The 24,213-nt window shown below is 40.0% G+C and overlaps 1 protein-coding gene across 1 annotated transcript in view; it reads right to left on the reverse strand.

Annotated features, from left to right (window-relative positions):
• SLC8A1 (solute carrier family 8 member A1) overlaps positions 1 to 12,669 on the reverse strand; it is a 344,817-nt gene extending 332,148 nt beyond the window's left edge. The window contains exon 1 of the mRNA XM_023189564.1: positions 12,478 to 12,669. The gene's annotated coding sequence lies outside the window, so the exon portion shown is untranslated. The remainder of the gene's footprint in view (positions 1 to 12,477) is intronic.
• Between the last annotated feature and the right edge of the window lie 11,544 nt (positions 12,670 to 24,213).

Consider the following 24,213-nt stretch of genomic DNA (forward strand, 5'->3'; position numbering starts at 1 on the left):
TAAGAGGGGTCCCAAGAGAGGAGATTAAAGCACTGGAGGTAATATGAAAATATGAAGTTCCTACTTCATGATGATGTTGCTGCAGGTGTTTTGCCTTCTCTAAGAAACAAGCAAAGATTGCTAGGCCACTACATCAGCAGGTGACAAAGATTCAGGATAAATGGACATCTATCTTCAGAGGCCTATTCAGTTTCTATACTCAAGCCCTAAGTAGATGTAGAAAACATGCAGAAACATGAACCCCAAAATGAAGTATTGGTGGTAAGGAAAGCTGTGCTCTTTAAATTACAGGTTCTTTAGGGGGCAGCCCCTACTCTCTATCTTCATTTCAACTCAAGAATGAATCTCTGTGGTCACTCTTTCTTCTTTCTAGTCTGTCTCTTGGAACTGGGGATGTTTAATATAGAATCCAATTTCAAGTTGAATGATAGTCAGTCCAGCAAGACTTTTTTCTTTTTTAATCTTTTTTTTTTTTTTTTTAAACAAGGTAAATGCTGGTTGTGTGAGCAGTGGCTGGTGAATTTCATCAGCTTTTTCCCTGAGTCATTAGGATTCATCTTCAAGCAGATAGCATTTCAGAAGAGAAAATCCTATCAACTTGAGGCTTGTAAGTCTTACATTTTCCTGCATAGTTTCAAATTATAGTCCTTGAAAGAATAAGCTGTTCTTGAAAAGAGAGGAAGTAGGAAGTAAAAAGAAACATATTTTAAAAAGTCAAGTTGGCCGGGCGCGGTGGCTCAAGCCTGTAATCCCAGCACTTTGGGAGGCCGAGACGGGCGGATCACAAGGTCAGGAGATCGAGACCATCCTGGCTAACACGGTGAAACCCCGTCTCTACTAAAATACAAAAAATTAGCCGGGCGTGTTAGCGGGCGCCTGTAGTCCCAGCTACTCGGGAGGCTGAGGCAGGAGAATGGCGTGAACCCAGGAGGCGGAGCTTGCAGTGAGCTGAGATCCGGCCACTGCACTCCAGCCTGGGCGACAGAGCGAGACTCCGTCTCAAAAAAAAAAAAAAAAAAAAAAAAAAAAAGTCAAGTTGATGGGTGCTCACATAAGGGTGACTCTCCATCAGTATTGCATGCTACAATTTTCTAAAGTTCCTGACAATATCAGTGACAAGGTTCTAACACCAAGTGTATATTTACATTACAATATTATATATTGTATATTACATATTACAATACACTTTAAAAATGAAAATCATCTTAGAAACTAGTCAAATCTTATTATTTAGAGGACTAAAGGGAGTGTTGGTGACATGGGAAAACACAACATTCTTACAGAAATCTGGTAGAGAAATAGACAGTTTTTCTCTACTAGATAGGGCATCTAGTGAATATATTCTTTAAACCAATTTTATATACCTGTGCTTGAAGAATTATTAAAATTGGCTTAAGTGGTATGGTTTTAATGTTAGTAACTATGCTGACACTGCTAAATTATTGTCTTTTGGTGATAGATGAGGATTATAATAGATGTGAATTTATCTATGACGAAGGTGGTCATGAAAGGAGTCATTGAAAAAGGTAGAGAAAAAAGTCACCAGAGGAAGAAATGCTATTTAATAATTTAATTAGCAAGTGAAGATAACTTCTATCTATGAAGCCTTTGCTAATGCAACAATTATTTTCATCAATATCAATGATTAATGAGAGAACATTCATTCATTGAAAAATATCAAATGTCTTTCATGTATCTAGCAAAGTGCGAGGCATTGGGGCTAGAATCATGAGATAGACAGACATAATCTCTCTCCTATTGGAACTTATTATCTAGCTGAGAAGACAGATGGCAGCTGTTCATTTAAATTACTACCCAAAATCCATTATTATATCCATCACATAAACAGAACCAATGACAAAAACCACATGATTATCTCAATAGACTCAGAAAAGGCATTTGATAAAATTCAACATCCCTTCATGTTAAAAACTCTCAATGAACTAGGTATTGATGGGACATATCTCAAAATAATAAGAGCCATTTATGGCAAACCAATAGCCAATATCATACTGAATGGGCAAAAGCTGGAAGCATTCCCTTTGAAAACTGGCACAAGACAAGGATGCCCTCTCTCACCACTGCTGTTCAACATTGTATTGGAAGTTATGGCCAGGGCAATCAGGCAAGAGAAAGAAAAAAGGGTATTCAAATATGAAGAGAGGAAGTCAGATTGTCTCTGTTTGCAGATGACATAATTCTATATTTAGAAAACCCCAGTGTCTCAGTCCAAAAACTGCTTAAGCTGATAAGGAACTTCAGCAAAGTCTCCGGAAACAAAATCAATGTGCAAATATCCCAAGCATTCGTATGCACCAACAATAGAAAAGCAGAAAGCCAAATCATAAATGATCTTCCATTCACAATTGCTACAAAAAGAATAAAATACCTGGGAATATAGCTTACAAGGGACGTGAAGGACCTCTTCAAGGAGAATTACAAACCACTGCTCAAGGAAATAAGGGAGGAAACAAATGGAAAAACCTTCCATGTTCATGGATAGGAAGAATCAATATTGTGAAAGCAATTTATAGATCCGATGCTATTCCCATCAAACTACCATTGACTTTCTTCACAGAATTAGGGAAAAAAACTACTTTATGTTTCATATGGAACAAAAAAAGAGCCTGTATAGCCAAAACAATCCTAAGCAAAAAGAACAAAGCTGGGGGCATCACGCTACTTGACTTCAAACTATGCTACTACAAGACTACAGCAACCAAAACAGTACGGTACTGGTACCCAATGAGACATATAGACCAATAAAACAGAACAGAGACCTCATAAATAACACTACATACACATCTACAACCATCTGATCTTCTACAAACCTGACAAAAACCAGCAATGGGGAAAGGATTCCCTACTTAATAAATGGTGCTGGGAAAACTGGCTAGCCATATGTAGAAAACTGAAACTGGACCCCTTACCTACACCTTATATAAAAATTAACTCAAGATGGACTAAAGACTTAAATGTAAAATTAAAAACCATAAAAACCCTAGAAGAAAACCTAGGCAATACCATTCAGGACATGGGTATGGGCAAAGACTTCACTACTACATCACCAAAAGCAATTGCAACAAAAGCCAAAATTGACAAATGGGATTTAATTAAACCAAAGAGCTTCTGCATAGCAAAAGAAACTAGCGTCAGAGTGAACAGGCAACCTACAGAATGGGAGAAACATTTTGCAATCTACACACTCTGACAAAGGTCTAATATCTGGAATCCACAAGGAACTTAAATTTACCCCCCAAAAAAAAAGCCATCAAAAAGTGGACAAAGGATATGAACAGACACTTCTCAAAAGAAGTCATTTATGCAGGCAACAAACATGAAAAAAAGCTCATCATCACTGATCATTAGAGAAATGCAAATTAAAAGCACAATGAGATACCATCTTACACCAGTAAAAATGGCAATTATTAAAAAGTCAGGAAACAATAGATGCTGGTGAGGCTGTGGAGGAACAGGAACGCTTTTATACTGTTGATCGGATTATTAATTAGTTCAACCATTGTGGAAGACAGTGTGGCGATTCCTCAAGGATCTAGAACCAGAAATACCATTTGACCCAGCAATCCCATTACTGGTATACACCCAAAGGAACAGAAATCATTCTACTATAAAGACACTTGTATGCATATGTGTACTGCAGCAATATTTACAATAGCAAAGACTTGGAACCAACTCAAATGCTCATCAATGATAAACTGGATAAAGAAAATGTGGTATATATATACCATGGAATACTATGCAGCCATAAAAAAGAGTGAGATCATGTCCTTGGCAGGGACATGAATGAAGCTGGAAGCCATCATCCTCAGCAAACTAACACAGGAACAGAAAAGCAAATACCACACGTTCTCACTCATAAGTAGGAGTTGAACAATGAGAACACATGAACACAGGAAGGGGAACAACACACACTGGGGCCTTTTGAGGTGTAGGTGGGGGGGGAAGAGGAGGGAGAAAATTAGGACAAATACCTAATGCATGCAGAGCTTAAAACCTAGATAACAGGTTGATAGGTGCAGCATACCACCATGGCACATCTATACCTGTGTAACAAACCCGCACATTCCACATGTATCCCAGAACTTAAAAAAAGAAATCCATAATTACTAACTCAAATAAATGCTATGGAAGTAAAAACGTGACTCTGTAAAACTAAGTAACAGAGGACTTTACCTATCAGAGTATTAGAGAAGGTTCAGCTGAAAAATAACATCCAAGCTGAGATTTAAAAGACACACTGCAGGAAAGCAGCCAAAAGGTTGTTGAATTTTAAGGTCTTAGGTGGACACTTTTGTAATTACCCTTCTCTGTAACAGGATTATTCACAGACCTACCTTCTTAGATATGCTGGGGTATGAGATCACGTTTTGAAGAGACAAAAAGTAGCTTCTATAATTTATCCAAGACTTTTTCTCTCTGAGGTCAGAGTCATGCAACTGCATTTAACTGCATTCTGCCACACTTATAGGGTCAATGTGGTAGATGGAAGGTTCACTGGTCTAGGAACTAAAAGAAATGAGTGCTGGTCTCAGCTGCACTGACCAGTCATATGTCCTTAGAGAAGTCATTTTCCCTCTCTCAGTATCATCTGTAAAACTAGGAAATTCTGCTAACAATCTGCAGCTATGATATTCAAATCCTACACTTTGGCATTCAATGTCATCTATAATATAACACCTGTCAATCTGTGCAGGTCCACTGTTAGTCAATATATCAGCTAGTAGTCAGCTAAGCTACTAAATGAAAATTACCCAAATATGTACCACATCATCCTTTCTAATGTTTTTATGGTTGTCCTCCATGACCCATCTCAAATGTCAAATTTCCCTTATAAAACTACTTTGATTGCCAGGAAGTTCCTTAAACGTCATCTAGGCCAGGTACAGTAGCTCATGACTATAATCTTAGCACTTTGGGAGGCTGAAACAGGATTGTTTGAGCCCAGGAGTTCAAGACCAGCCTGGGCAACAGCGCAGGACCCCCATCTCTACAAAACACTGATAACTGAAAGAGACATTTCAAAGCTACATATCTCAGAAGTGATGGAGCTAGGCTCCAGAGCAAATTCTGTGAATTTCTAGGCCATTTCTCTTCACACTACACCAACACCAATTGCTAGGATTCCCCAAGCCTATGAATGTTACATTTGTGTCTCTCATAATCTACACTGTATGTGTCAAGAGTTGGCCAACTATGGTTAATGGGACAAATTCAACCTGCTACCTGTTCTCAAAGGGCCCACAAAAATTGAAATGTTTTACCATTTAAAATTACTGGAAAATAAAAAAAAAGAATATTTCATGATGTGAAAATTATGTGATATTCAAATTTGTGCTCATAAATAACATTTTATGGAACAGAGTCGTGCCCATTCATTTACATATTTTGATTGTTTTCTTGCTACAACAGCAGAGTTGATAAATTATGACAGACCCTATAGTTCACAAAGCCAGAAATATTGACTATCTGGCCATTTAAAAAATCAGCTCTCTGATCTTTGGCATATGTCATTATGTGTGTACTAATCTTCCTTTACCTTCCTGTGGCAACCCCTTCACCACACCAATCAATGTATTCACATGGGAGCACACAGGCAGGAACAACGCCCTCTCTCACCATTTATATCTTCAGTAATGAGCTAACAGTTACTGAGCACTCAGGTATCAGAAACTGTTCCAAATATTTTACTAATATTAATTTATTACTCCTCACACAAATCACAAGCCTTTTTAATATTTTTATTCCCATTTAATAAAGTATAATAGATGAAGAAAGTAAACACAGAGAAGGCTAAGTAACTAGCACAATGTCAAATATACCACCTTTTGAATTCAAGCAAATGTTGTAACTATCATGAATATGTCTGCTGACCTCAGAGACCTTTAGTCTGAGGACCCTAGGGTGGTTCATTTTGTTAGTCAGTATTCTCAAACTAGATGAAAAGTCAGTTTCCTTTCTACCCTTTAGAATCCTTATTAGACATTTAGGAATTCCTGAGGCCCAGAAAACATTGGCAAATTTCTGGAGGCTTTCTACACAGGGAAAGAAAAAAGAGGTGACTTGGCTGAAATGATTTCAGAGTCACATAACTGGATTCTACTAGCTCCTATTTCAGTCTTATCAAATCATTTAATTTTATATGGCCTCCATTTGCTTATTTGTAAAATATAAAAATTAACACAAAGCAAAACTAGGTGATGTCAGATGTCTCTTCCAGTGCTAGCTATGGTATGAAGCAACAGAAGGACTGATAAAGAGAAGCTCTTAAAAAAAACTTCTGACAGCTAGCTGCATGTCCAGGGGAAGAAAGGCAGACAGGGAGGAGTCAGGGGGAAAGCAGCATTGACTGTGCCCAACACCAACTCACAAATTTCAGCTTTGGAGGGTCCACATCCCCAAACATTTGAAAGAGCATTTTGAATGAGTGACTTGAAACTTCTGAGAGACATTTGATGGGCACCTCTCCAAACTGTCTGATACCACCCACAGTTGGGGCTCTAACACAGCCCACAGAGGAAGTTAAAGCTTGGGTGTAGAGTAAGTTGTCTGATTCTCTCAACCTGCTACCAGGATGGGATGCTATTCATCGAGCACAGCAGAGAACCAAAGGGTGGCCCTGGGTCTTGAGCTTTAAGGGAAATCTGAAGAAATTGGAAGCTAGAGAAGTTCCAGAAGCTCAAGTGTAAAAGCACCAGCATAACCATTTGGTGCTAAACAGATAAATTAAAACCACCTACCCTAGTAGAGGAAACAGAATCATCACCTTTAATAAAGGAACCAGTTAGCAAGTGGTCTATCCCTTGCCTCACCTCTGACTGGTACAGTGTCTCTCCTCCAAGGCCATGCTGGAAGTTCATCCTACATTTTGGTTTCAAGTGTAAAATGCATTTGTGCAATAGTTTATGTTATTATTTGTTTCAGATCCTGTTTCTGTGGCATGGTCCTGACTGGGACACAGAACAGAATGAAAGAGTCTAGAAACTGCCCTAACATTTCTCCACGGTTGCCTTGTCATAAATAAGCTGGGGCTCTTTGACATGTTTCAAAAGTGGCTAGGCCTTATTTGTTTCCAAAATCCTTTTCACTCTTTCTGAATAAATTAAAATGCCTCCTCCTCCGTGAAGCCATGTCCAATGTTCTTCTTCCTTTCAACTCCTTCAGCACTTTGCTCAGTTGCAGTGGAGTGATCTTTCTCGCTCAGCCTTGTACTTCAGTATACGTGTTCTAAACCATGATATTCCTGGAACAGAGAACAGTGTAGAGCATGGCTTTTGGAGAGCCTTCCTTATTAACCATTGCTTGTTAGCCCTTGGCCAAAGTTATTTTACTGAACCACAGTCTTCAACCTTAAGTCAGAATAACAATGCTTCCTTACCCTGCAGGATACTCATAAGCATCCAATGAGAAAACGTGTGTAAAGCATTCAGACTAGTCCCTGGCACATAAAAAGTGCTCAACAAATGTCACTAACTTTTCTTCATCATCTGCATTCTTTGAAAAGCCAAGCACAGGGCCTTGTATACACTGAGTGCTCCATAAATATCATGGTTTGGTTGAAAAAATTGCTGGATCACTACCTTGTTTGAATTCCTCTCACATTGGATCCAACCAGGAAATTATTATTCTCACTTCCCATGCAATGACATCAAAGTAATTATTCTTTGTCTTTTTTAAAAAATTAAGATGATCTTTAATATTTACATCTAGTTTCCTAGATCTGTTACATGTGCAAGAAACCATTTGTCTGAATTGGTATCACATTAGCATTTTCTAGGTTACGGGCATTAATACATACTGTAAAATGATACAGTTGAATCTATTCAAAATTTTAAGGATATAAGTTCACTCTAGGGAAAATATTTTGCCCATTCCTCAGAGGACTTAATGGGTTAAATCTTCAAGAAAGCATCAAATTGTTATTACCCTCGTTGCTCTAGAAGCCAAATTTGGAGAGTTTATCTTTGCCTTTGTCTGGCTACTCTCTATCCTTCCATCAACATCCCCATTCCTGGGCACTCATATCCCCCAAACTTCCCCACCAAAACGGCCCTCTGAGTGCACTAACTGGGCAGCAACCTAGTTTTAAACTTCACATTCTCTGTATTTTCCTGTGTTCCAGGCCCTCAGGACTTTGTCTGCCAGCTGACCTGATAAACCAATCCAAGTTAAAAAAAAAAAAAAATGAACATATGCTAATGATTTGTGAGAATTAATGGTAGCTCCTTCTCGGATGGTATTTCATTTTCTTAGGGTCTACTAGATAGAATTCCTTTATTCAAATGAATGGTTCTAATTGTGAAAGTTTCAGATCCTATTTTGCCCAAGAAATAAATGCTTTGAACCTGGGAATGTTTTGCCCACCCTCAAATCCCGGTATAGACTGCTGCCTGCAATGCACTTGCCCTTGATCACAAAAGCATTTTCTTGCTTCAGCTGCCAGAGCTTTTCCTCTTCCATGTGTTCCCCTCCTTGTACTGAAATTCACTAGAAAGTTTCAGATAAGGGGGAAATGTGATTCACTTAAACTTTTATCTTGTTACTATCTACACTCTTGGCTAGGCAGATCAAAGGACAATCTCAAATGTAAATTTAAACACCTACTATTCAATATAGTCTCTGCAAAGAGAACCTACAAAAATCACTTGAGGCAGCAAGGACTATGAGCAACTGTCTTGTAAGTTAAGTCAATACACTGGAAAAATACATCAGAAAATGGACTATTTGATTAATACGTACTACTGAGAACCTAATCATTGATTAGGACTTTGAAATATGTATTATGTAAAATGTATTTTGTAATGTATATGTGTGCATGGAGGGTTGGGGATGGAGGGTGACAGAGTGGGAAGGCCGGTGAGAGAGAGACAGAGAAAGAAAGAGAGATTTTGGAAGATGAAGAAAGAAAACTGAAAGTAATCCCACCGTACTTAATTAGGCCCCACTGGACTAGTCCTGAATCCAAATCCAAATCTCAAAGGCAGACGTTGAAAGCTCACATTCTCAGAATCTAGTCCATTCCAATGGGTCAGAAAACACCTGATATTTATTTCCACTAAATCTCAGCTATATCTCTAGGGAACAGAAATAGCTTCATTTAAAAAGAAAAGTGGTAACAGCTAGTACAGAAATCCACTGGTTTTGTTAGCCACCGTTACTACCAAGAATTAAAGTCAAAGTGATAGACAGCTAAAGGAGCCATAAGTGATGTCAGATAGGATTCAGGAACCCAGAGAAAGTCAGGGAGAATGTTTGCCACAAGAGGGAGCAGTAGAATTTGGTCAGATGGGAGACCATTTGGTAGGGGTTATGATGAGGGGTCTATGAGGTATGGGAGGTTATGATGAAGGATTTAACTACAAGAATGAGTGATATTTGGATAATATTTTAGCAAAACACATTTATCCTTGGGGGCAAAAACAAAGAAAGGGACCATAAACGAGTAGAGATAATAGCACACTGATTCCTAAATTCTTAGCAAATACAAAGTGACAATTTAATGTTTACTTGAAAGCAACATACACACATACTACAAAAATATAAAACATGCAACATGTGTGGTTTAATAGCCTCTTTTAGAGGCTGCATTTCTTTTCCAGATTTAATTTATATTTTAGTTTGAATTTTGTTTATTTCCATGTTTTTAGGGCACTCTCCTTCTTACCTATATACTATCCTCCCTGTACCTAAAGGCATCACGAACAAAGAACTTGTCTCACTGAATTGCAACATAAAAAAAAAAAAAAAAAAACAGACATTAATGTCCCAAAATGCACTTACTTTGAGGCAACCACATCTATGGCTTGCTTTTTAAAGGGGAATTGCAACTTCCTTGGATCTGCAGAGCTTTTCTCATCATTTATTTTGTCAAAGAAATAGACTGAATACTAAGAGGAAAGGAATCATGTGTTTATTTTCCAAGTAAATAGAAGTCTATTTTTGCCTGGCAAAAGCATGTTAAACATAGCTTTTTAACAAATGCTGAAGTTCTCTTGGAATATATTTTATTTTTTCAAAACATAGAAAGCTTAATGGAGCAATTAACATAATTCCTGCAAATAGTCCTATAGGTGTTACTGACTATATCACACCTTCCTTTTGTAATTTTACTGGGAGTCAAAGCGCTGTTACTCCCAAGCTCTCTTCTTCCCTGGCCAACAAAAGGACTATCTAATTCTTAATCTGAAACGTTACAGTAGAAACCATTATATAATAATAATAAAGTAGACAGGTAGATAGATACAAAGAAAATACAGCCTTCATATTATTTTAGTTCATTACTCTCCTCTTTCAGCCCTGTTAAGCTTTCAAGACAGAGTAAATTAAGTCTGATTGTCATGACACTCTTACATCCTTTGTAGCCCTATACAGCTCAACAATAAATAATGGTTTATCTCTGTTTTTCAGTCCTTTTGGTTGCTGTTGTTTTTCTAGGAATTAATCACTCCATTTTTTAAAAAAAGACAACAACCATTTTAAGGGGGCAAAATCAGGGCTTCTTTTATAGGAGGTGTGAGAAATCTTAGCTAAAGAGCTGTGAGATCCCAATGGAATTCTTCAAGCAGGCAGAATTTGTAAAATGAAAAGCATTAAAGAGCACACATCTTGCTTCTTGATGAAATAAGTAGGTCCTCCCCCACCTTCTCACTCAGAAGGCCCAAAAGATGGAGCTAGTTTTCCCTTCCTTCCTCCTGCTTTCACACCCGCCTAACCTCCCATTTAAGCAAGTTTAGCAAACCCAGAGAGCTCAATCCAAGTAACACAGGATTTGAAAGAGGAACCTAAAACCAATCATCCCTCTTCCGGCTTTGTCTTCTTACTTGAAATGAATGAAACATCTAGATTCATTTTCCTCCTTTTTTTTTTTTTTTTTTTTTTTTTTCCTGACTCGCTGCAGGAGTAGCTTCGAGAGAGAAAGAGAAAGCATGTGAGTGTGAGAGTGTGTGTGTGTGTACGCGTGCACGCTGGTGGGGGCATGGGAAACAGAGATATACTTTCAGAATTCTCTCCTGGTGGCTCCCTCTTTCTCTTGGGAAATCTTCGCACAAGTCTCAGATTGTGCATGTTCAACTGCTCATATCTGGAGATACTCCAGCAATGCCTTTAACCAGATCTGATCAGAAATCTCCACCTACTCAGCTAGAGGCTCCTCCATGATCAGGACGCTTGTACTGTCTTCACCACATCTGTCATTTTTAAAAAAGCTTCTTCCACTACACCTCCCACTGATATCCTTTCTTCTCTCGTTAGTCTTTACACCTCCAGCAGGACAAAGTTTGTATTGTTATATTCACAACCACTAGTAGCTGACTAGCAGGAGAGAGAGAGAGAGCGGCTTCAGGGGAGGCAGGATTGGGGTCTTTAAAAGGATACCTAGTGCAAAGCATGACTTTCCAATGACTGCGTACAACATGCACATTGCTCTCTTCTAAAAATGCTTTGTTAAATTTCATCAACCCTGTTCTCAACTCAACCACTACCACTTTGGAGAGGGAAATACGAATTGCCAGCCCAAGCCATTCATCAAACAGCAACAGCATCCACGGGGTTGGGGGTGGGGGGGGGACGGGGGTGATGCAGGGGATGGATTTAAAGAATCAAGGATGCACACATACTGTATTTTCAAGAGCATCGCCTGGGCGGATTTGGTTTCTTTGGCCGGCTGTCCAGCTATAAGACCGCCCTCTTCTTCATTAAGGAGGAGCCAAAAAGGATATCTTCACATCTCAGAACACAGACCACTTCCCCCAAGAGCCAGCAAAGCTCCAGAGGCAGAGAATGCAGCTGCAAAGTTCCCTTCCAATCTCTTAGGGAAAGATGCCTCTGTGTGCAGAATCCCCAAAGCACACCACGGCACAGTGCCCAGAGACGGGGACCTTGCAGCCCACTCCCTGCTAACCCTTACATTTCTTCCTTGTCTGTCTCTGCCCCGCCACACCTCCCTCCTCTCCGCAGTCCGTGAATGAGCACCCAGCGCCCGCTGGAAAAGAGGGCTCGGAAGTGTGGCCTTGGTGAAAGACCCCAGGGATTACCGGGAGGAGGGATGACCGCGGAGAAGAGTCCAGTGGGTGGGGACGCCTGGATCCCCAGCAGCTCTGCGTTCGGGGTGGACTTAGCTCTTCGCGCCCTGAATCCTCAGAGCCCAGCGCGGTGCAGGGTGCAGCATCTCTCCTTAGCAGCCCTTTCTTCCTCCGGCAGCCTGCACTGGCAGGCAGGCACCCTCACGCCCAGACGCACCAGCCCGAGCAATTTCACTCTGGGAAGCGCGGACACCCAGAAAAATGTGCAGGCGCGCACCACCACATCACACACACACACACACACACACACACACACACACAAATTTAGAAGCCGCTCGTTTGCCAAAGCAGAGGGAAGTGTAGCCTTACGAGCAGCAAATGGAAAATAGTTCTCGGTCTCGGACCAAATGCCTTCTGCCTGCCCATCATAAGATCCTACCTGGTTTGGGGAGTGTGAATGGATTCTTCCTCCGTTCCTCCACGCTAGTAGGAAATACGGCGCACTCCCTCGTTTTAAACAGCTCCCGATCAGGAAGAGGTCGCTCCCATCTTCTGTGGGAAGCACAAAGCAGGCGGCGGCGGTAGGCTGACTCCCGTGCAGCGCCGGCGCGAGCGGGAGCGGCGGCGGCGGGCAGCGGTGCGCGCGGGCGGGAGGCAGGCGCGGAGGCCGGGAGGCTGGGAGGGCCGGGGCCCGGGCGGCGCGCGCGCTCCCCCTCCCTCCCGCGCACACTCGCCCGCCCGCCGCCCGCAGCCTCGCACTGGCTCACACGCGCGCTCGGCCCCGCGGCCGCCGAGCACCCCAGGGCCCCCTGCGCGCCCCTCAGGCTCCCCGGGCGATCGCGTCGGGGCAGAGCCGGCGCGTTTCTGGAGCACGGAGAGGGTGGGGAGCCCTTCCAGCCTCCCAGCCTCTGCCGGCGAGTAGCTTTTCCGATTTCCTGCCGGCTCTCGGCCCCGCAGTGCGTTGTGGCCGCGCGCTAGCGCTGTCTCCCGCACCCAGCCCATCGATGACACGGGCACACAGGCACTGCAACTTTTCTTTTGAAACCTCTTCGCCTCTTCCGCAGACAGAACCCTGACCCCCAATTCGCCTACCCGTTTCTCACCTCTGAGTTTGTTAATCCAACTATCTTTCTTCCCCCACTTCCTGCCCTTCTGCTAAAGGAAGCTTTCTTTTCGCAAAAGGGTCTGAGCATATATCAGCGATTTTTTTTTTTAAATCCTCACCCTGTGTTTTTCTACATACCAGATATGCACAACTATACGTTGTGCATACTAGATGCTGACACAAGCAAACAGGTATATTGGGGGGAGGGTGTCCTCTGGCCAAGAACTGGAAAAGAGTCTCTGTGTTGGTATTTCCCTCAAAGATGCAGCTCACCTGGGAGTAAAGACCCTGAGGCTGTTTCGTGTGAAAGCCGTACTGGTTTTAAACTACAGTGAGGAGTAAAAGCCTAGCATTAAGGTTGAGTTGGGAAAGACCTAATGCAGCAATCGACGAACTGTTCTTTGCCCTTTCCAAGAGAAGCATTATCATTGCCAATAAATCACTTTCCCCATAATTAATAAAGGAGCACTGCACCAGGCCTTTCCTCTCTTGACAGCTCATTCATTCTTACAAACCCTTAATGACTTCACGTGGTGAAAGGCTAGACCCGCTGTGGAGTTCAGTAGCTCCCAAACCTGGCTGCGCATCAGACACACCTGGGAATGTAGTCAGATGCTATAGACTCTGAGGCCGAATCTGATGCAGACTCTCCTGTTGTAGCTCTCAAATGGGGCTCCAAATTTGTATTTTTAAAACACCAGTTGCTACTAGCCACTGATGTCGTTTGCCAAGGTGTGGGGGAATTAGGAGCAGCTACTTGGGGAAGGTCCCTTCTCCCGAAGGGACCTGCAGAGCACCAGGCAGAAAGTTTTTTTCGGTGGAGACGTTCCCCCTGTACTTACGGTGCAACCGGGGCAGTCACCACAAATGATTCCGACTCCAGGAACCTGAGTTTGCCTCTGCAACAGAGGGACGGAATGGAGGAAATAGCCTCTTCTGCCTCTGCGCCAGTGGCTCTCAATCCTCCTTGCACCTCAGAATCGCCTGGACCGCTTTATAAATCCCAGTGCTTAGGCCACACCCCCAAATTGATTAACTTTGACTCTCTGCAGGTGGGCCCCAAACAGACTTAATTTGTTTTTAAGATGCCTGGTTGATTCCTATGTGCAATGAAGGTTGAGAACCACTGCTCTAGGTCAATACTCCTCAAACATGAATGTGAGTATGAATCACATGGGGATTGCAGTTTCTTTTTTAATAGACTTGGAGTAGTCTTGGGGTAGGCATGTGTTCAAGTGATGCTGATGCTATCTGAATAAGGACCTCACTTTAATTAGTCGGGTCTGTTGCCAGCAGTCATGGATACTGACTTTGTAGAGGATACTGTAAACTGCTTCGTGTCGCATAAATTTGCAGGAATCGTTCTTCCCTAAGAACATTTTTCTTTCCTTGCTGTAAGTTAAATTTTCTTGGAAGCTACTTTCCACACAAACTTGGTTAGACTGCACTTACTAGTGGATATAAACAGAGTGACCTGTGGGAAGAGACAGAAGGTCACTGTCTCTTTTAGAATATGTCCTCTACCAAAAATTACTTACAGTCCCTGAATTTAAGGGAGTGTCAGTAGCAGATATTTGGATCACACAATGAAAGGGGCTTGGAGAGAAAAGTGGCTGCCTTCTAAATGACACTAAGGAAAGCATATAACTAAAGACTCCACTCATAAGAAATAGGACACAGCTGAATGAAGGAACAAAGAGAAAGCTAAATGAAAATGTGAGTGGGCCATATCTCATTGGAATAGATTTCGTGGAAAGAGTGTAGCCTCTTATTGCTATCATGGGCCACTTAGTGAAAGCTGAGATTTTCTTGAAATTGTAAGCATGTTTGTGACATGGAGTGACAAGAACCCTGTTCTTTAAATGTCTATATTTCAGTGATGTAGTCACTTTGTAGTCACAAAGTCTGTCTTATGACTTTTTTTTTTTTTTTTTTTTTTTTTTTGCTTTGACCATTGAAACTGAAAGGCTACCTCTTGGCCTTTTCTTCCTCTTTTCCAATCAAAACTGCTTTTAGACTGATTTGGATTCTTGGGAAAAAAAAATGGTCTTCTGTTTATCTAGAACTATTGAGAGGCAGCCTAGTGCCTAACGATATGGCATCCTTTTTGGTTCAGTCAGTTTCTGAGCTCCTAATTTCCTTTGCCTTTCATTTCTCATTAAAGGCATTTTTATAATGGTTCCAGGGCCCCAAGGCAAATCAAACCTTTTGCTCCCTCCTAAATGTCATACATGAGTGGGTTTTTATTGCGAGAATTATCAAAGGCTACATCACAGACACAAGGCTGAGGAAGACTATGGTTCTGAGAAAGGAAAAAGTGAGGCTGCTGCAGTCTGTGGCTTTGGAAAGAAGAAACGTTCAATGGAGGAAGGTGATAATTTACATTCTAATAGCAGTAATGTTTCTTAATGGCAGCCTTCCTTATTGATTGCCATTCTTTCCTCTGTACTTGGAATTAAGAGTCACCGGTCTCCACTGTTATCTAACCAAAGCAGTATGACACAATCATTCAGGGGACTCCACAGGGATATCACTAAGATTTGATATATTCGAAAGATGGTTCTGATGTTCATAAACGATTTCCTAGGAAACCTTCAGGGGATCTGTTAGCAAACTCATTTTCAGACCAAGTGTAAATATTGTGAATTAGGCTCTACTTTTAATCTAGTCTATAGAAAATTTAGACATGTGATCAGGTCACCAAGATTTTTTAAAATATTTAATAGTTTACTAAAGCACTCAATATTTTTTCATCATAGGGAAAACAAGCACAATCCTCTGTTGAAATTATTTTCATTTTTACTTTGAATTACATAAATCAGAGGTACTTCTATTGTCTCTTCCATTGCTCGGAGCTTCTGAAGTATGTTAATATAGTCTTAGTCATCCCTCACCTCATTTCTTACTCTGCCAGTCTTCACTAGTCACCTATCTGTTCATTCATAGGCTCAGTTTCATACTGATTTCTACATAAGAAAATGTTATTATATAATAGCACCCCTAAGTCTGGCCAGTGAGTGGAGCTTAGAATTAGTCATTTTTCCGTACCTAAGAATCTCAGGTGAACCATTGGGTTCCCAGTTTTGCTCTTTAGGTTTTCTTTGCTGATGAGTAGATCCAAGGTTCTTTGCTTTGGGGACAACTTTGAGAATTCTTTGTTGACTTCTAAGTGCTATTCTTCCTCCTCCCTGGAGACTTGTTCCTGCAGTTAAACTTTTACTTCTCTGTTTTGTTTTGACCAGTTGAACACCACTCTTGTACCTCACCCAGTTGTAAGCCCTGCTCCTGCATAACAGTCCACAGACTGGGGCAGCCTTCCTGGCAGACTCACAGTCACAACCCTCCTCCTCTCTGCATTACCATGGGGTCAGCCACTTCCTCTGAGTCGCTAATGAATTTGTCATAGTCTTTGGACATCAGAGGCCTGCAATTCTACATTTGAGCAACCTGTATTAAAGAATTGGGTTTGTACAAAATCCTGACACTTCTGTTTTCCATTTCTGCCCCTTATTAAATTAAGGAAATATCTAGTCTCTATCCCACAACTTTATCAATGGTAACTCAATGGCAGAATCATTAGCTAGAGCTATTAATTAGTGGGTCAGAAAATAGTAGCAGATTGGTCAAGAGCCAAGGCTTTAGAGTCAGAATATCTGTGTTAGATTCTTAAATCCAGCTATGTGACCTTGGGGAAGCTTCTTAACCTCTGAAATCTCAGTATCTTTGTTTGGAAAACATGGATCATAAACTCTCCTTCAAGGTGCTATGGGAAGGATAAAATGTATATAGGAAGCTTGGCATAGTTCCTGATCATAGTAATTGCTGAGCAAATGATATTGCTGTTATTATTATTGGTAAATATTATTGGTAAAGTTTCATGAACATATTATCAATGTAAATTTTAAAATTTATATATAATTAGATTCTACATAATCAGGTCATCCATTATTGATATTGATTATGCTATTGTTTTTGTTATACAGAGTTCTATGCAATGAATAATCCAGAAAAATATACATTTCTACATCAAGACACTACCTTTCCTCTCTGTAATGAAAAAAAGCTGCTTGTGCATTTTCTGATTTTGTAAGTACAGAGTGTGGTTAGTGATTGATTAAAAGGGGCAATGAATTCTTCCCTCCTTCACAATAATTCTTTTCCCTTATGTCTGGGTATCAGTTTAATCTTATCTCTATTATAAACTGAGGGTAGAATTTCAAAGACAGCCATTTTTAGACAAATCCTGCTACAACTAAAATTTTGATTGTCACATTACATTAATTTTATTAACTGGGAACTTTTTCTGTAGGGCATAAACTTCTTAACTAAGTTTATACAACATACTTTCCTCAACATTGATTCCAGGACTCTTCATCAAATAGGGACTCAAGATAAGCTCCCTGGGGTGCCTTGTACCAGGCAATTGTTCCCTACAATCCAGTTCTGAAGCAATGTCCCTGGGAGATTACACTTCAATCTTTTTCATAAATCTCTTTTCCAAGCCACCGTTTATGATATACAACTCCCTTGCTGTATCTTCAATTGCTGTTCACTGATTAGACTCTTCTGAGAGCTGCCAATCTTTTAGTGGTTACCACAATGCTCAGACAGTAGCCCTTGAAGATGAAACCTAAGGGGAAAAAAGACTAAACTTACAGGTGTTGTATTCCATGATTTTAATGATGCTGATTCTGCTACTACTGGAAGTGTCTGGAAATAATGAAACTGTATGCTCTCGTCTCTTTAAAAATTTAGACTCATACAGTGTGACCTACAGAATCCTTAGTAATCACAAACAAGTAATATTCAGGAACTGCATTCTGTTTCCCCTTTTAAAAGTATTATCCAGTCACACAAAAGTCACCTTTGGGTTTATTTCAGCAGTCCTAAGAATGTCTTTATCAAACCAAAGTATAAATTGTTTGTGTAGACATTAACATTTTTTGCCACCTCGAATTTAATTTTTATGTAAGAAATCCTTATGAACTAGTGGGGGCAGCTGTGATTACTCTCATTTTACAGACTGAGAAAGAAAGCACAAAGAGATTTGCCAAATCCTGGCTGTATGCATGTATCAGCTGGGTGATTTTAAAAAATACTGAAAGCTGGGTTAGGGTTGGTCAGAAGTCGAGTCTGGGCACTGTTTTGTTTTGTTTTCAAGTTTTGGGGGATGGTTTTACCATTCAGCCAGGGCTGAAAACCACGGGCCTAAGGTCAAATAGCTAATTTGTAGCAAAGACAAGTGCTAAAGCTCTTACATCTGGCACAACTCAGTTTCTTTTCTGCTGCTCTATCGAATTTCACTATTTAATAGAATATAAAAATGAGGACTTTTCTTGGAAATTTAAGAGGACTTACAAATGTTTAAGGGCCTTTTTGAGTCCCTAAGGGGCAGAAGTGGGTAATATAATTCACCTGACATAGGCAGATTGGAGGATATGATCTAGAAAGTCCAGTCCATTACTGTGGGGCCCCCTTCTAGTTGAACATTTATTCCTCAGCATCTAGAGCAGTTTTTGGTGCTTGGGACATGAATTAGTAGCACACGTATTGTCCCCTTTAAGGGGACTGGTGTAGATGGAAAGAAGGATTCTGGTGATAGGGTAAACTCTTTGGCCTCTCTCCAGTGCAAATTGCAACTTAATAGCAATCATCTCCTTGTAGCTGCAGTGCAGGCTCTGGTAAGCTGACACAGTCACCATATCTACACCGTTATTCTGCCTGGCCACCTGCTTTGCAATGACAGACAGATTGTCGGTGACATTGCAGGAGGAGGAACCACACGGAGGCAGCAATCTGACCCAGCCTCAGGCTTGAGTTTGTAAACTAACCCTTTGTCAGTTATCTCAGGAATTACTTATAAGTTCTTATTTGGCCCAATTTGTGAATAAGTCAGAGAATCTCTTATTTCCTCTATTAAGAAGGGTTAACTAGGCATGGGGTTTATGAGCATTATTCTTGTATTCTTATTTATTATTTTTCAAGATTCAAGGAACATGTATGTTTTTTCCAACGTCGGTCATCAGGTAACTCTGATTAAAGGAAAAAAAGCTGGGTAGAACAGAGAAAAACAAAACACAGCTGAGAGTGCCATGAATTCATTTGTTCATTCATTTCTTCATGTATTTTTTCAACAAATATTTGTAAGGATGGACTCTGGGTCAGGCACTGCCTCAGACACTGGAGAGACATCAGTGAAAACATCAGTAGAAGGTTCTACTCTCCTGGGACTCACATTCTAGTGAAAAAATGACAGGCAACAAGCAAAATAAACAAATTGACACATTGTAGGGTGTCATATGGAGATACTCCTATGAAACCCATAAAGCAGGAAAAAATAGAGTAGAAAAGTTTAGGGAAAGTACTAGTTTAGGTGGTCAGTTCTGCAGAGACTTGAGTGAAGTTAAGATTTCCTGTTGATACCACCATCCCTTTTCTGAGAGTCCCAAGCAGATGAAATGATATAGGACAGTATTTCTTTGTTTGTTTGTTTTGAAAATTTGTTTCTGCCCTGTATTGAGTTTTCTTTTGTTTTTAGGAATTCCTGCCTCAAAGCCATCGGACTTAATCAGCTTTAGCAGCAGAGGCATGGCCATATGACTTGTACCACTGTGTTTTGGAGCATATTCATATTAAATAAATCCAAGAGTTGTTTGAAAAAGACAGACTGCCACCAGGGGTTGCACATAAAAATAATGGTTCCTTCTAAGGCAGAGTTGCCACAAGAATTCTGAATGCTTCTTTGGTTTAAATTATAGCATCTTATTAATGCACCTGGATGACCAACTTTATAAGTAAGCTCTAGTGGGTGAACCTCTTATCACAAAGTCAACAGCATTGGTGGGTGGTGTTGGGGGAGGTCATGAGAATCATGTATGTGTAACTTAATGATGGTCCCAGTGCTGCTTTCTATAGGTCCATCATACCTCCTTTTCCTTTTTCCTGAATTCTTACCTGAAATTATACTATACACAATACACACACACCGTTACACAAACTCACATACTCATTCACGTATATGGCTTGTAAATATGTCCAACTATTTAATTATTGAAAAATCATCAATTGCAAATTTGCAAATACCCATGGAAATCATAGCTGACCTCTTGTTTTTGTAAATTTTATTTAACCTCAACGGTTTTTTATTTGCAGAGTTCTGTATACTTAGTTTCCAGTCTACTTAGAGACTCAGGGCCTAAAGCAGATTACAACTCATATACTGTGTTTTTCTGAAATGAATGATACCAGATTTGAAGTCTAAAATAGATATATGAATTATGTATCTCATGGAGCTTAAGAGAGGTTTTTAATTTTTCTCTTATTGTTTCTTTTGTAAAAAAAAATTAAAAATCTCTTAATGTTGCTTAAGGAAAAGCAAAACTTGGATAGAAAATTATTCAACACAGCAAAGTGCATACTTCACTTGTAACAGATGATCAATAAATATATGTTGAATAAATGACACAATTTAACAGAACATGCTACTTTATAGGGTAATTGTTTATATTTTGTAGCAGATCACTGGTTTAATTTTTAAGGCATTCTGGCTGCAAATAGGGAGTGACTACTCCATTCAGAGGCATGAACTAAGTTCTGTGGTGATTTAAAAAAATGTATTAGACACCATCCATGGCCTCTAGGAATTTAGTCTTATAGGTAAAATCAGACTCTAAGGATTTTTTTTTTTTTTTTTTTTTTTTTTTTTGAGACAGAGTCTTGCCCTGTCTCCCAGGCTGGAATGCAGTGGCATGATCTGCAACTCTACCTCCTGGGTTCAAGTGATTCTCCTGCCCCAGCCTCCCAAGTAGCTGGGATTACAGGTAGGCACCACTATGCCCAGCTAAATTTTTTATATCATTTGTAGAGATGGGGGGGGGGTCTCACCATGTTGGCCAGACTGGTCTCGAACTCCTGGCCTCAGGTGATCTGCCCACCTCAGCCTCCCAAAGTGCTGGGATTACAGGCATGAGCCACCGTGCCTGACTGACTCTAAGGATTTTTGAAGAAGTGAGCGCTATGGCCAGGTATGTACTTTATGAGGATCAGTCTTGACAATGTGTCTGAAATGTGCTGAAGTGGGCATGACCAAGGATAAAGAGACCAGAGAGGAGATGATTAAAATCATCTCAAAGAAGACTCACATAAAAGGACTCTAAACAACTACTGAGGACGAAAAGGAAGAATATAGCTGTTTTTCTCTTTGGCCCAATTTTTAGCAGAATCCTATTACCGCTCAGCTCAATCTTTTTTTAAAAAAAATACTGAGTTTTCATTTTGAGAGGAATCATTCTGGATGGTTTCAAGTGGAACACATATAATTTCTATAAAGTCGTTACTATTATAGGAAAAGAAATCCTTTTTAAGACTGGCATATCAAGGTGGGGATGGAGGGTGCTAGTCTGCTCTACCAGGCAGAGAGGATATTTTACCACTGAGATGATGAATGGTGGCAATAAAAAGCAAACAGACCCTTCGTTGGTTTTATTATTGTGTCTAATTTCTCTACAGACAATGCACCCCCTGATCCTTTGCAACATGGATTTACTGCTCCCACTGCCTGTCCCTCTTGGTATGCCAGTGTTTCTAAAACAGATTATAGTAATCTGAGAATATCCGGTCTTCTTTCTATGACATATAACTGACTTGCAGGTAAGGAGCAGGTGAAAAAATCCTTCCACACTCCATGCCCCTGCACAGCCAGCAGACATTTACATTTACTGTGAGTGAAAGCCAAATCTGACAAAGTATCGATTTTGTAAAGAGCCTCTTACTTCCCTTAACTACCACTGATTTTACTATTATTTCAGAAATATACAAGACTAGTGAAGGAAATCTAATATACTTGTAACCTTTAATCAAATATTTTTGTCTTTTGATCATTTATATTCAGAAGACCATTGTTTTGTTAAAAGCAGTCTTATTTGTTAGATAACAAGTCCAAAGTTAAAATAAATTGTTTTGATTTTTCATGTGTATTTTTGACATCTTTCTGACACTCTTAATCTGACACAAACTAAAACACTATACATTTATCATTATAAAAATCTAGTGCTAATTTAACAGTACTTAATATTATAAGATATATTTATAAAATGAAAAGAATATGCTAGATTTTTTAGAAGTTTATCCTCTGATTTTAAAGTAAAATCCTCTTTTTTTTTTTTTTTTTTTGAGGCAGAGTCTCACTCTGTCACCCAGGCTGGAGTGCAGTGGCATGATCTTGGCTCACTGCAACCTCCGCCTCCCAGGTTCAAGCAATTCTCCTGCCTGAGCCTCCTGAGTAGCTGGGATTACAGGTGCCTGCCACCTTGGCTAATATTTGTATTTTTAGTACAGATGGGGTTTCACCATGTTGGACAGGCCGGTCTCAAACTCCTAACCTCAAGTGATTCACCCATCTCAGCCTCCCAAAATGCTGGGATTACAGGCATGAGTCATCATGCCCAGTCAAAAAATCCTATTTTTAATTAAATAAATCTAATACTTTTTAATTCTTAATCAATTATAACTAAATAAATTTAATTATACTTGTTTAAATAAATAACATTCTATTTCTATATGAATCCTAGTGTTAGAAAACTACCTAATGAATTTCCTGACAAGTTGGGATTTTTTTTTTTTTTTTTTTTTTTTTTTTTCTGTGAGAGGCAGTGTCTCATATGAGAGAAGATCAGAGCAGGCTGGGCATGGTGGTTCATGTCTATAATCTCAGCACCTTGGGAATCCTGGGTGGGAGGATCACTTAGCCCAGGAGTTCAAGACAAGCCTGAGCAACATTGTGAGACCTCATCTTAATAAAAAAGTCAAAAATTAGTCAGGTGTGGTGGTGCACGCCTGTATTCCCAGCTACTTGAGAGGCTGAGGTGGAAGGATCGCTTTAATTCAGGAGTTTGAAGCTTCAGTGAGCCCAGATTATGCCACAGCACTTAGCCTGGGTGATAGAGTGAGACTCAGTCTCAAATAAAATAAAATAAAATAAAATAAAACAGCAGGAATGAGTTTGAGTTTTGTGGGAATAAACTTGAATTTTGGCAGTTGCCTGCTAGCTGTATTATCATAGATAAAAATTATTCATTCGTTCACTCATTTATTTATTGAGTAGTTTTTGACCACTAAGCAAGGTCGGGTGTTAGACATAACGGAATCATCAGTGGGAAAAAAAAAGGGACTTTCATCGTGGGGAAGAAAACTAACCAAATTACACAATTCATTTTTTAATTAACATTGTGGTATGTAGCAGCAAGAAGACACAGAGAATGGGCTTAGACATTTTCTGGGAGAGAGCTAACCTTTTTTAGTAGACTCTGTAAAGGTCCAAAAGATAACTAAGCACTGGCTAGGAAAGGAAGGAGTGAAGTGAGTTCAGTACAGCCCTGGACAGAAGCAGCTTTGGACGCAAAGGCCCTGAGATGAGATGCAGTTGAGGAACTGAAAGGTCAGAGGTTCTAATGCACGTAGCCAGTGAGAGAGAGAGGGATGTCAGTAGGGGCTGCAAAGTAAGCAGAGTCCATGTTGAACTTATAGGACTTAATTTTTTGCTTTTGTTTTTCCTAAGATCAAGATGACTCACCTGCTTCATTCTAAAGGATCACCTTAGTTCCACTATAGAACAATTAGCCTTACAGTAACTAAATTGCCCTTCTTCACTTCTCTCATACAAAATTTAGCGGAATTCCTTCTAACTTAATTATTAAGGGGAGAATTGACAACTGGAAAATTAAAAACAAACTAAATCATATTTTCTAGGCATGTTTTACTTTCATCGCTATGCCTTGTCTGGGGTCTCCTATGTGATTATCAGTAATTGCCACAATGACCAGAATTATCCACCAGATCGCTTTTCAGATTGCTTGGTGGAATCTTGTTCTTTTTTTGCCCATATCGCTTCTTGATATGCTATTCTAAATTACTCTCAGACTTACAGACAAGGGAGGATGATTAAAGAGGATACACACACACACACATACGTGTGTATGTGTGTATGTATAACTATATATATCTATATTGTATATATCTATATCTATATCTATCTATCTATCTATCTATCTATCTATCTATCTATCTATCTAT

Source organism: Piliocolobus tephrosceles, chromosome 15 (assembly GCF_002776525.5).
Source record: "Piliocolobus tephrosceles isolate RC106 chromosome 15, ASM277652v3, whole genome shotgun sequence".
Lineage (NCBI taxonomy): Eukaryota > Metazoa > Chordata > Mammalia > Primates > Cercopithecidae > Piliocolobus > Piliocolobus tephrosceles.